Below are 10,051 nucleotides of genomic sequence, written 5' to 3' on the forward strand. Positions count from 1 at the left end.
CTCCCCCTCTCGCTGTGCAACCCTGGGCAGGAACCTTCACCTCTCTGAGCCTTGGCGTCTCTGTGTTAGGGGGCGGACCGTTTCTACCTTCCGGGATTGTTGTAAGGATTAGAAAAACTCATAGAAAGTGCCTGGCACACAGGGGCTCCTCCATAAGTGAGGGCTGTTAGGAGCTGGGCTGTTTTTTAAATTTAGTCAAAGCTATCTTTTATATATTCCTCAATAAAATGCAGCCATTGTTTCTATGCCTTACATAATGTGTTTTATTGGTTTTTAAACACAGCTGTTAATCCAACATAGGTGTTTTCCCCCCCCGCAAACATTATTTTATTTCCTATTTTATTCCTATTTTACAAGATCTGGGCAAATCATTGAAGCCCCCTGAGGCTCAGTTTCCTTATCTCTAAAATAGGGAAAATGCCTTCCTCACCAGGTTGTTTTGAAAATTTAATGAGGTGGTGTATGTAAAAGTGCTTTGTAAAGTCAAACAAGTGGAAAAGATTATTTTTTGCCCTAGTTGCCCTTCCCCTCGCAAGGGGCTGAATTCCTCAAAGACGGGAGGGAGTTTTGTTTACCTTTGTATCCCCAGCACTGAATGTGCAGTAATAAATCTAATAATAACAGTGCCGGAGGTAGGAACTTTCATTTCTTGAACACCCACTGTGTGCCGTGTCCCAGACCAAGTGCATCGTTGTAGGGGAAGGAAGAGGGAGAGACATTTAGAAGTTTCTGGTTCCCTCTGCTGATTATTTAAAGGTGAAGGAATTGTTTCACTTTTCCCACAGGCACGTTCTGTCTTCCATCCTGCAGAATAATGAGTCGCATTCTTGGATCTTACACACTGTTCGGCCAACCCAGCCAAGTAACAAGAATAGTTCTTAGTTTCCTCGTGTGCCTCTCGCCTCATATAAAGGTGTCCCACAGACACAGATTCCCTTCCCTCTTCCCCCCCCCCCCCCCCCCCCCCCCCCCCCCCCCCCCCCCCCCCCCCCCCCCGCACTTCCCTTGGAGAAGATGGTGATAGATCAAGATGAGCAGCAGAGAACTGAGACCTTTCACCCCTCTGGGCTTTTGTTTCTTTTTGGCACAGGTTGGAAGATCTTTCTGGAAGAATTCCCTGATTCTGAGACCCCTCCGCGTCTTGCCTGCTTCAGAAAATCTCCTTTATGGGCGATAGTGCCAAAGACTCAACTCGCCCAAATACCACATGCCCCACTCTGCGATCATGTTGTGTGTTCCAAGTAGATTTAAATCCTAGGGGCGCCTGGGTGGTTCTGCAGGTTAAGCCTCCGACTTCAGCTCAGGTCATGATGTCACCGTTAGTGAGTCAGAGCCCTGCGCTCTGAGCTATCCTGGAACCTGCTTCAGATTCTGTGTCTCCCTCACTCTCTGCTCCTCCCCCCTCCCAAAATAAATAAACATTAAAAATTTTTTTTGTTTAAGTCCTAGAAGGCGGAGTTGTGTGTTAGGGGTTTGATTTCTGTTTCCCTAGGCATTTTCTTCATCATCTCACTTCTTCCTTTATAAACCTTTCAAAGTTCCCAGGTCACAGATGAGGTAGCTAAGTCTAAGAGACAAAAAGAGCCTTCCTTAAGACCACAGAGCCAGTCCTGTGACCTACACATGCCAGGAGCCAGTGTGAGCTCGGGTACTTTCTAGTACCTTCTTTCTGTTTTTTCTTTAAAGATTTTATTTGAGGCATCTGGTGGCTCAGTCGGTTAAGCGTCTGACTTCAGCTCGTGTCACGATCTCACAGTTTGTGGGTTCAAGCCCCGTGTCGGGCTCTGTGCTGACGGCTCAGAGTCTGGAGCCTGCTTCAGATTCTGTGTCCCCCTTTCTCTCTGCTCCTCCCCCACTCGCACTGTCTCTCTCTCTCTGACAAAAACAAACATTAAAAAGTTAAAAGATTTTATTTATTTTTATTAGGTAAACTCTGCACCCAACATAGGGCTTGAGCTCATGACCCTGAGATCAACAGTCACATGCTCTACTGACTGAGCCAGCCAGGTGCCCCCTCTGAGTACCTTCTTGATACCAGGCTCTGTGCTTGGTTCATCCTCCCAGTAATTTTATAAAGCAGGTGTTGTCCCCACTTTCCAGATGAGTAAACTGGGATTTGGACAGGTGAAATAAGGCACCCACGTCAGACAGCAGTAAGAGACAGAATCCTGATTTGATCAGGGCTGACTCCGAATTGTGTGATTTTTTAAAATTTAATATTTTGAGGCACTTTGGCTGTTCTGGGGCCTCGGAAGACGGCCTCTCCAGGTCTCTGCAGTGGTAGTGTTGTGCCCCAAAGCAAGGAGTGATTTCTAACGCTGAGCCCATGCCCAGCGCTCTCAGCCCCAGCGGTGGGGCCAGGGGATTCCTAGAGCACAGCTCACAGGGCCCCAGATCAGCATCAGGTGCCCCCATCCCCAAAGGCCATTGTCTACTCCAGAGACAATACAGAGAAAGGACCCAGCCTAGTGGGCTGCCTGCATCAGTCTGTAACCATAGAAACCTCTAGGGAGACAATTCCAAAGCTCCCCAGCCACCCTCCACCCTGCAGCTGTGGCTCCAGGAACCCAGCCTCCAACAGAAGGGGCACTGCTGCTAATTGCCACCCCCCACCCCTACCACCCCCAAATGGGACACAGCTGGGCTCCCTCACACATTGTCCCAGCCTCTCAGTCTTACACTTGGTGTTAGCAAAGAGGCCTTGGATGCACTTACGGCCTGAACTTTATTTCTTTTGCAAGAAGGTCAGTTCCGTAAGACTCTGGCACGGGCTGAGATAGGTATATCATTGATCCCAGGGTTGCTCCCAAGTGGGGAGGGGGGCGCGGGAGGCAGGAGAAGGGCTCAGCAGACTCCTTAACACTTGAACAGTCAACCAGGCCCCCTGGAAAGGGCTTAGGTCCTCAGCACATGACTCCCCTCTGGTGGCCAGTTGCTGTAATTGTCAGTTGAGGCTCTGGAGAGGAACAAAAATACTTCCTCCTGGGTAGCTACTGCGATCCGGACACCTACGCATATTAGAGCTAATCCTCATAACTACCCTGTGAGGTGGGTGTTCTTACCCTACTTACACATACCGAAGCCGAGCCTTTCCCAGGACATCCCGAGGTAAGGCCGGATGGCAGAGCGGTCCAAGGGGATGAAGCCGAAGGCTCAAAACCTGGCCCCTCATCACCAGCCCTGTGATCTTGGGCAAATTACCTAAATTTTCTGAGCCTCAGTTTCTTCATCTGTGAAGCTGGAGTGATAACAACATATTTCATAGGGATGTTATGAGGATCATATGAGTTATGATGTATAAGCCGTCAAACGGTGACTGGCACATAGTACATAAATGTAATTCTGGGCCCTCATACTCAAGCTGAGTGCCTTGAAGGCATATCATTGAACCACTCCTGGCCTCAGTTCTTTCATCTGTGAAATGGGGCTAATCGTGGCTTCCCCATAGGGCCGTTGTGATCACATGGATTTGTGGATTTGGGGTGTGAACGTACTTGCTTTGCTACTATTAGCATTATTGCTTTTGATCTGTTGGGGGAGGAATGATCGTGAGGGTGGGGACAAGTGGGATTAGAGAGTAAGGGGGCGCCTGGGTGCCTCAGTCAGTTAAGCGTCTGACTCTTGATCTCCACTCAGGTCATGATCTCACAGTTTGTGGGATAGAGCCCCGCGTTGGGCTCTGGGCTGACAGCATGCAGCCTGTTTGGGATTCTCTCTCTCTCTCTCTCTCTCTCTCTCTCTCTCTCTCTCTGCCCCTTCCTCTGCTCTCTCTTTTTCAAAATGAATTAATAAACTTAAAAAAAAAAAGGAGAGTAAGGCCAGGAGAAGGTGGGCCTGGGAACACTGGCCTCTGGGACCTCTTTGGACCCACAAGGTCCTCAGTTTCCCTCATGCAGAGTCACAAAGAGATTCTGACCGTGGCCAGAGGCCTTCCTGGGAAAAGACTGGGAGTGAACGTTCAACTATTCTAAAAAACTTTCACTGAGTTCAGTTCAGTAAGCAATTCTCACACCTCTGCCTGTGATGGGCACTGGGCAGGATCCTAGAGTGTAAAGATAAGACAAGGAACAGCTTAAATCTGGAGAAGAGGACAGAACAGAAAAAACAACTGTAATTACAGTGTGAAACGATGACAGCTCGAGATTCCCAATAGGAGGCGGGGAGCAGGCATGGCCGGCCACTTCTGCGGGGGTGGTAGAAGCTGTCACCACCGGACCCATATGAACGTCACCTGGACCCCAAGGCTGAATGTTTTGCTTATTTTAAAAGGATTTTGAGTCTTCTTTTCTTTTTAAGTTTATTTGTTTATTTATTTGTTTGTTTGTTTAGAGATAGTGCAAGAGCATGAGCAGGGGAGGGGCAGAGAGCGAGGGAGAGAGAGAGGGAGAAGGAGAGAGAGAGAGAGAGAGAGAGAGAGAGAGAGAGAAGGAATCTTGAGTAGGCTCCACACTGCCAGTGCAGAGCCCCACCCGGGGCTTAAACCCATGAGATCATGACCTGAGCCGAAATCCAGATTTGGATGCTTCACTAACTGAGCCACCCAGGTGCCCTGGATTCTTGATTTTGCTGTCCCAGGTTCCAGTTCTGTTGATCTGAAGAGTTCCAGAATACCCATTTTTATTGAATGCTGTTTGGGATCACATGTGTCTACAGGGTACACAGCATTCTCAATGACTTGTGTATCTGATAAACTTGTATCTGAGAACAGACCTTTTTTTTCCCTGGTGGAAGAGGAGACAGGACGCCTGGGTGGCTCAGTCAGTTAAGCGTCAGACTCTTGGTTTCAACTCAGGTCGTGATCTCACAGCTCATGAGTTTGAGCCCCACTTGGGGCTCTGTGCCAACAGCATGTAGCCTCCTTGGGGTTCTCTCTCTGCCCCTCTTCCCTCTCAAAATAAATTAAAAAGCATTTTTAAAAAAGAGGAGAGAGGAATAGGTAAACAGGGAAAGCAGGGAGGCTGGAGGGGAGTCAGAAGAAGTGTATTTGATCAGAGCCTAAGGTCCCTGTGTGAAGGGGGCTGAAATTCAGAGGGGCTGGGGGCAAAGCCATGGCCAAGCCATGGTGGGGAACTTCTGGCCAGACCCTATTAAGCTAGAGAGTGACAAGATCAGGTGCGCGTTTTGAAGAGTTCCTGCAGGAAAAGGAGAGAATCAATTGATAATCGCAGGAATTGTGGGTGGCGCTTGCCTACCCTACCAGTCTGGGCATCTCTATTGGGACTGGAGTCCGATTGCCCTCCTGCAACGTGGGACCACCTTCACAGGACTCAACATCTGTGAAAAACATCTCCGGGGTCTGGAGACATCTGGAAAGAATCCGGCCAATTTGGTAGCCCTGGCCTTCCCAGCAGGGCTGCAGTTTTCACATCTTTTTTCTCCTCCCCCAGCTCACAGGGAGCTAACTTGCTGACCAGAATCTATAGCTTTGCAGATTTGGTGCAATTTCCTGAGTTCACCTCTAGATGGCAGCCTTCACCCTTAAACCTAACTAGCTTCCCCGCCCAAAGGCCAGAGAAGAGAACAGGAATAACACCAGGCTTGCCCAGCCACCCTCTGCGGTGCACATCATTATCTCTGGTTTACAGTTGAGAAAACCAAGGCTCCAAGAGAGGCGCAGTCATGGGTCCAAAGTCACACAGATAGGCGGGTAGCTCAGCTTCTCTTGAGCTATAATTTCCTCATCTGTAAAACGAAACTGATCCACCTTTGGCAACATGACTCTATTTTCTGTCATGATAGATGTACCTATTCTGGACATTTCGCATTGATGGAATCATACCATAGATGGCCTTCCGTGTCTGGTTTCTTTTCATAATGTTTGCAAGGGTCTCTATGTTGTAGCCTGAATCAGTATTTCATCCCCTTTTATGACTGAATAAATTTCCATTGTATGGTTAACACATGAAACGTACCCATTCATTCACTGATGGACATTTGGGTTGTTTCTACTTTTTGGTTATGCTTCTGTGAACACTCATTCTCTGTTATTTTTTTTCTTTAATGTTTTATTTATTTTTGATAGAGAGAGACAGCGTGAGCAGGGGAGGGTCAGAGAGAGAGAGAGAGAGAGAGAGAGAGAGAGAGAGAGAGAGAGAGAGATACAGAATCCAAAGACAAGCTCCAGGCTCTGAGCTAACTGTCTGCACAGAGCCCGACATGGGGCTCGAACCCATGAACCGTGAGATCATGACCTGAGCTGAAGCCGGACGCTTAACCGACTAAGCTACCCAGGCGCCCCTCATTCTCCATTCTTCTGTGTCTAGATCTAGGAGCGATATTCCTGCATCTTATGGTAACTCCGTGTATACCTTTTTGAGGAACCATTAAACTATTTTCCGAAGCAGCTGCACCAGTTTGCATTCCTACTGCAGGGTGAGAGTTCCAATTTCTCCACCTCCTGGACACATGTTCCTGCCCGTCTCATCAATATAGCCATCCTACTGGGTGTGAATCTCATTGTGGCTTTGATTTCCTTCCCCTAACGGGCAGAGATTTGTCTCCCTTTTTTCCCACACCTCCCATTTGGCTTCTCCCTTGATTTTTGGTTCATTTGAACAGGTAACACACCGGAGAGCCCCCAAACCAGAAGTCTGTGCCTTCAGGAGGCTTCTATCAAGAATTTTGTATTTTGGGAGCACCTGGGTGGTCGGTTAAACCTCTGATTTCGGCTCAGGTTATGATCTCACAGTTCATGGGTTCGAGCCCTGTGTGGGGCTCTCTGCTTACAGCTCAGAGCATGGAGCCTGCTTCAGATTCTGTGTTTCCCTCTGTCTCTGCTCCTCCCTCACTCAGACTCTGTCTCTCAAAAGTAGATGAAATGTTAAAAAAAAAAAAGAATTTTGTATTTTGATAAGTAGGACTTTGAACAGAGGGAATCTGAGGCACTTTTCAGGAGATGATCCACCAGAGATGAGGTACACCAAGTTGGAATGGAAGTCTGCTTGGGTTTGGGGACTTTTTCAGAGTTTTGGGGTCTGTCTGAAATAGGGTCATCCTCCCTTACCAGCTGTGTAGCCTTAAGCAAGTTCTTTAATGTCCCCCATGCCTTGGCTTCCTCATCTGGAAAATGGGACTAAGCATCCCTAACTTATTTAGTTCAGTGGCACACACTCTTTCCACCCCCACCAACGACTGCAGCAGCCCCAGGTCTAGCGGCAGAATGTACCCTCACCTGTTGACTGGGGATAAGCTCTTTATTCAGGATGACTCAGTGCCTTGGGAGCCAGAAGTCTGAGTTCAGTTCCTGGGTTCATCTCTAACCAGCCCTTAGTCAAATCCCTCTGCATGTCTGAGCCCAGGGTTCTCATCTGTCCAAACTGCACCTGTGTTATTGGGTCATTAGGAAATTTCAGCGTGATCGTGCATGTAAAGTGCCTAGTGGGGTGCTTTACCCTAAGGAGGTGCTAGGAAACGTGAACTATCATCACCACCACCATTGACCACAGGCCTGTTGCATGCCTGGCACCCTCAGAGAGGAAGGCACAAAGGTGAAAGCAAAGCACGGGTCCTGTTCCCAAGGACTCTAGTGTCTCCTTACATGTCTGACTTCAGACTCTTTGCTCCTGCCACTCTGCCATTTGAGTTGGGCCTTAAAGGTGGGTCGGAGTTGAGCATGAGGGGATTGAAGGGAGGAGGGGCCTGGGAGGTAGCAAAGCCTGGGAGATGGGAGCGTGTAACACATGATTGAAAACCTGCAAATATTTTAGTTTGGGTCCACTAGGGCCTCTTCTGGTCCATCTCACACAGATCTTAGGTAAAATATATTAAGGGGTGCCTAGCTGGTTCAGTTGGTGGAGCATGCACCTGTTGGTTCATCTTGGAGGTTGTGAGTTCGAGTCCCACGTTGGATGAACAGATTACTTAAATAAATGTTAAAAATAAATAAATAAAATAAAATATGTTAAGTGCACCTCTGAGGATTTTGAGGACAACTTACTGAATCTCACAGTAAATAGAAAGGTCACTTTGCCATCCCCATTTCAAAGATGAGGAAATTGAGGCTGAGAGAGATCCCGTAACCTGACCCAGAGCACAAGCTAGGAATGGAAGCAGGAGTTCATGTTTGGGGAGACAGACTACAGATGTGCTCCCACAGGAATTAGTCGGTTCCCAGGCAGTGAAACTAAAGCCAGCCCGGCTGCCTGAAACTCAACCACAGAGAGCTGGCTCTTGGCCCCCTTGCTGGCTCCCTTCTTTGGTCTCAGCCCCACCCTACCACCCCCATTTCCCTTCCTGGCCCTGGGGCTCTGCTCCTTCCCCAAACCTGCTCTGCCACAATTCCTTCCAGGATCCTTCATCTGTAAAATGGGGATAATGATAGTGCCTGTCCCAGAAGGGTGTTGTGAGGATCAGCCCCACCACCATTTCTATCGTGCCTCAGAGTCCTGTGAAATCAGCCGAAGAGAAGCATTGTCCGCACTTGATGAGGAAGTTGAGGTGGAGGAGTCGAGCAGCGGCCTGTCCAAGGTTGCTCAGCTAGGAAGCCGAGAATAGGACTTGAATCTGAGCCTCCTTGACACGAAACAGAGCTTTGTTTATTGAGTCAAAACACACTATGCATGGAAAGAAGGCAAGAAGCAGTCTGAAGAGGGGAGGCAGACGGGGAAGTCTTCCTGGAGGAAGTGAGGTTTAAGCCGGGCCTCGAAGGATCAGTGAAATGTATAGACTGGAGTAAAAGGGTCTGTGTCTTGGAGATAAGGCCAGAAATGTAACAACAGCTGCTATTTCTTGAAGTTCTTTATGAACTAGGCTCTGTGCTGACAGCTTTACATGCATTATCTCATGCGATTTTCCCAATATTCACTGAGGCGGGTGTTAATAGGGATGAGAAAAGTGAGGCTAGGGGAGTTTACAACAGTTGCCTGGGATCACACAGTAAAGGGGCCGGGTTTGAACCCAGTGCTGTCTGCTACAAAGTCTGGGCTCTTGGGGCGCCTGGGTGGCTCGGTTGGTTAAGCATCTGACTTCAGCTCAGGTCATAATCTCCCAGTCTGTGAGTTCCAGCCCCAAGTTTGGCTCAGTGCTGACAGCTCAGAGCCTGGAGCCTGCCTGGGATTCTGCCTCTCCCTCTCTTTCTGCCCCTCCCCCACTTGTGCTCTGTCTGTCTCTGTCTCTGTCTCTCAAAAATAAATGTAAATTTTTTTTACAAAGTCTGGGCTCTTAATCACTGTGTATCAGTGCCCCCTCATCCTTGAGATCTGAGTTTGAGGACCGGGTATTAAGCCACAGACTGACTCTGGAGGCTTTGAAAGCCAGGCTCAGACCTGCACAGAAGCCACATAGCACAGGCAGGAATCAGCAGACCTGAATTTAGCTTCTGACAGAGAGCCGGGAATGTAAATGGATTATCAGCAAAGAAGGCCTTGAATGAGAGAGGGAGGCTCTTGGGACAAAAGGAATGTTTAGAAGAAACACAGAGATGTTGAAATATTTACTGAGTATTGAGCTTTGGGAATGTAACCTAGCACAAGACCGAGTTCTGCACTCGGGACCCCTGGCCCCACCCAGGCCTGCAAGGGGCAGGACATAGCTTGGGAGAGTTGGGGAGAAGCCGTGAATTGAAACAAACAAGGGTACCTCTCTCTGTACCCGCAGACTGTGCCTCCCGCTGTGGCGTCCTGGCACCTTGTCCAGATTGGACTACCAGTTCTCAAATCAGTTAATCTCTCTGTGTGTTAGTCTGTTTCTCCACGAAGACTATCATGCCTCTTCCCAGGATTGTTGGACTCAATTAAATAAAACAACCCACATAACGATCTAGCAGGACGCCTGGCACACTGGAGGCACTCAGCAGATGTTAGTATCCTCCTATGAAGAAGTATAAATGTTAGGCTCCACCCATCGCCCCCTGCCAAGAAAGAAAACGGGTTCTTGGCTTTCATTTTAGCGAGGGAGAAAAAAAGAACATAAAAGCACATATGCTAAGTAAGCAACCATGCAAAGGCCTTTGGCCTGGGCAATGTGCTGCCGGGTCTGGGCTCAGGACGGGGCTCCTTGAGCAAATCCAACACCCCACCCTCCCCCCGGGAATCCGCGCCCATTGCTCAGCGGG

Source organism: Suricata suricatta, chromosome 8, assembly GCF_006229205.1.
Source record: "Suricata suricatta isolate VVHF042 chromosome 8, meerkat_22Aug2017_6uvM2_HiC, whole genome shotgun sequence".
Lineage (NCBI taxonomy): Eukaryota > Metazoa > Chordata > Mammalia > Carnivora > Herpestidae > Suricata > Suricata suricatta.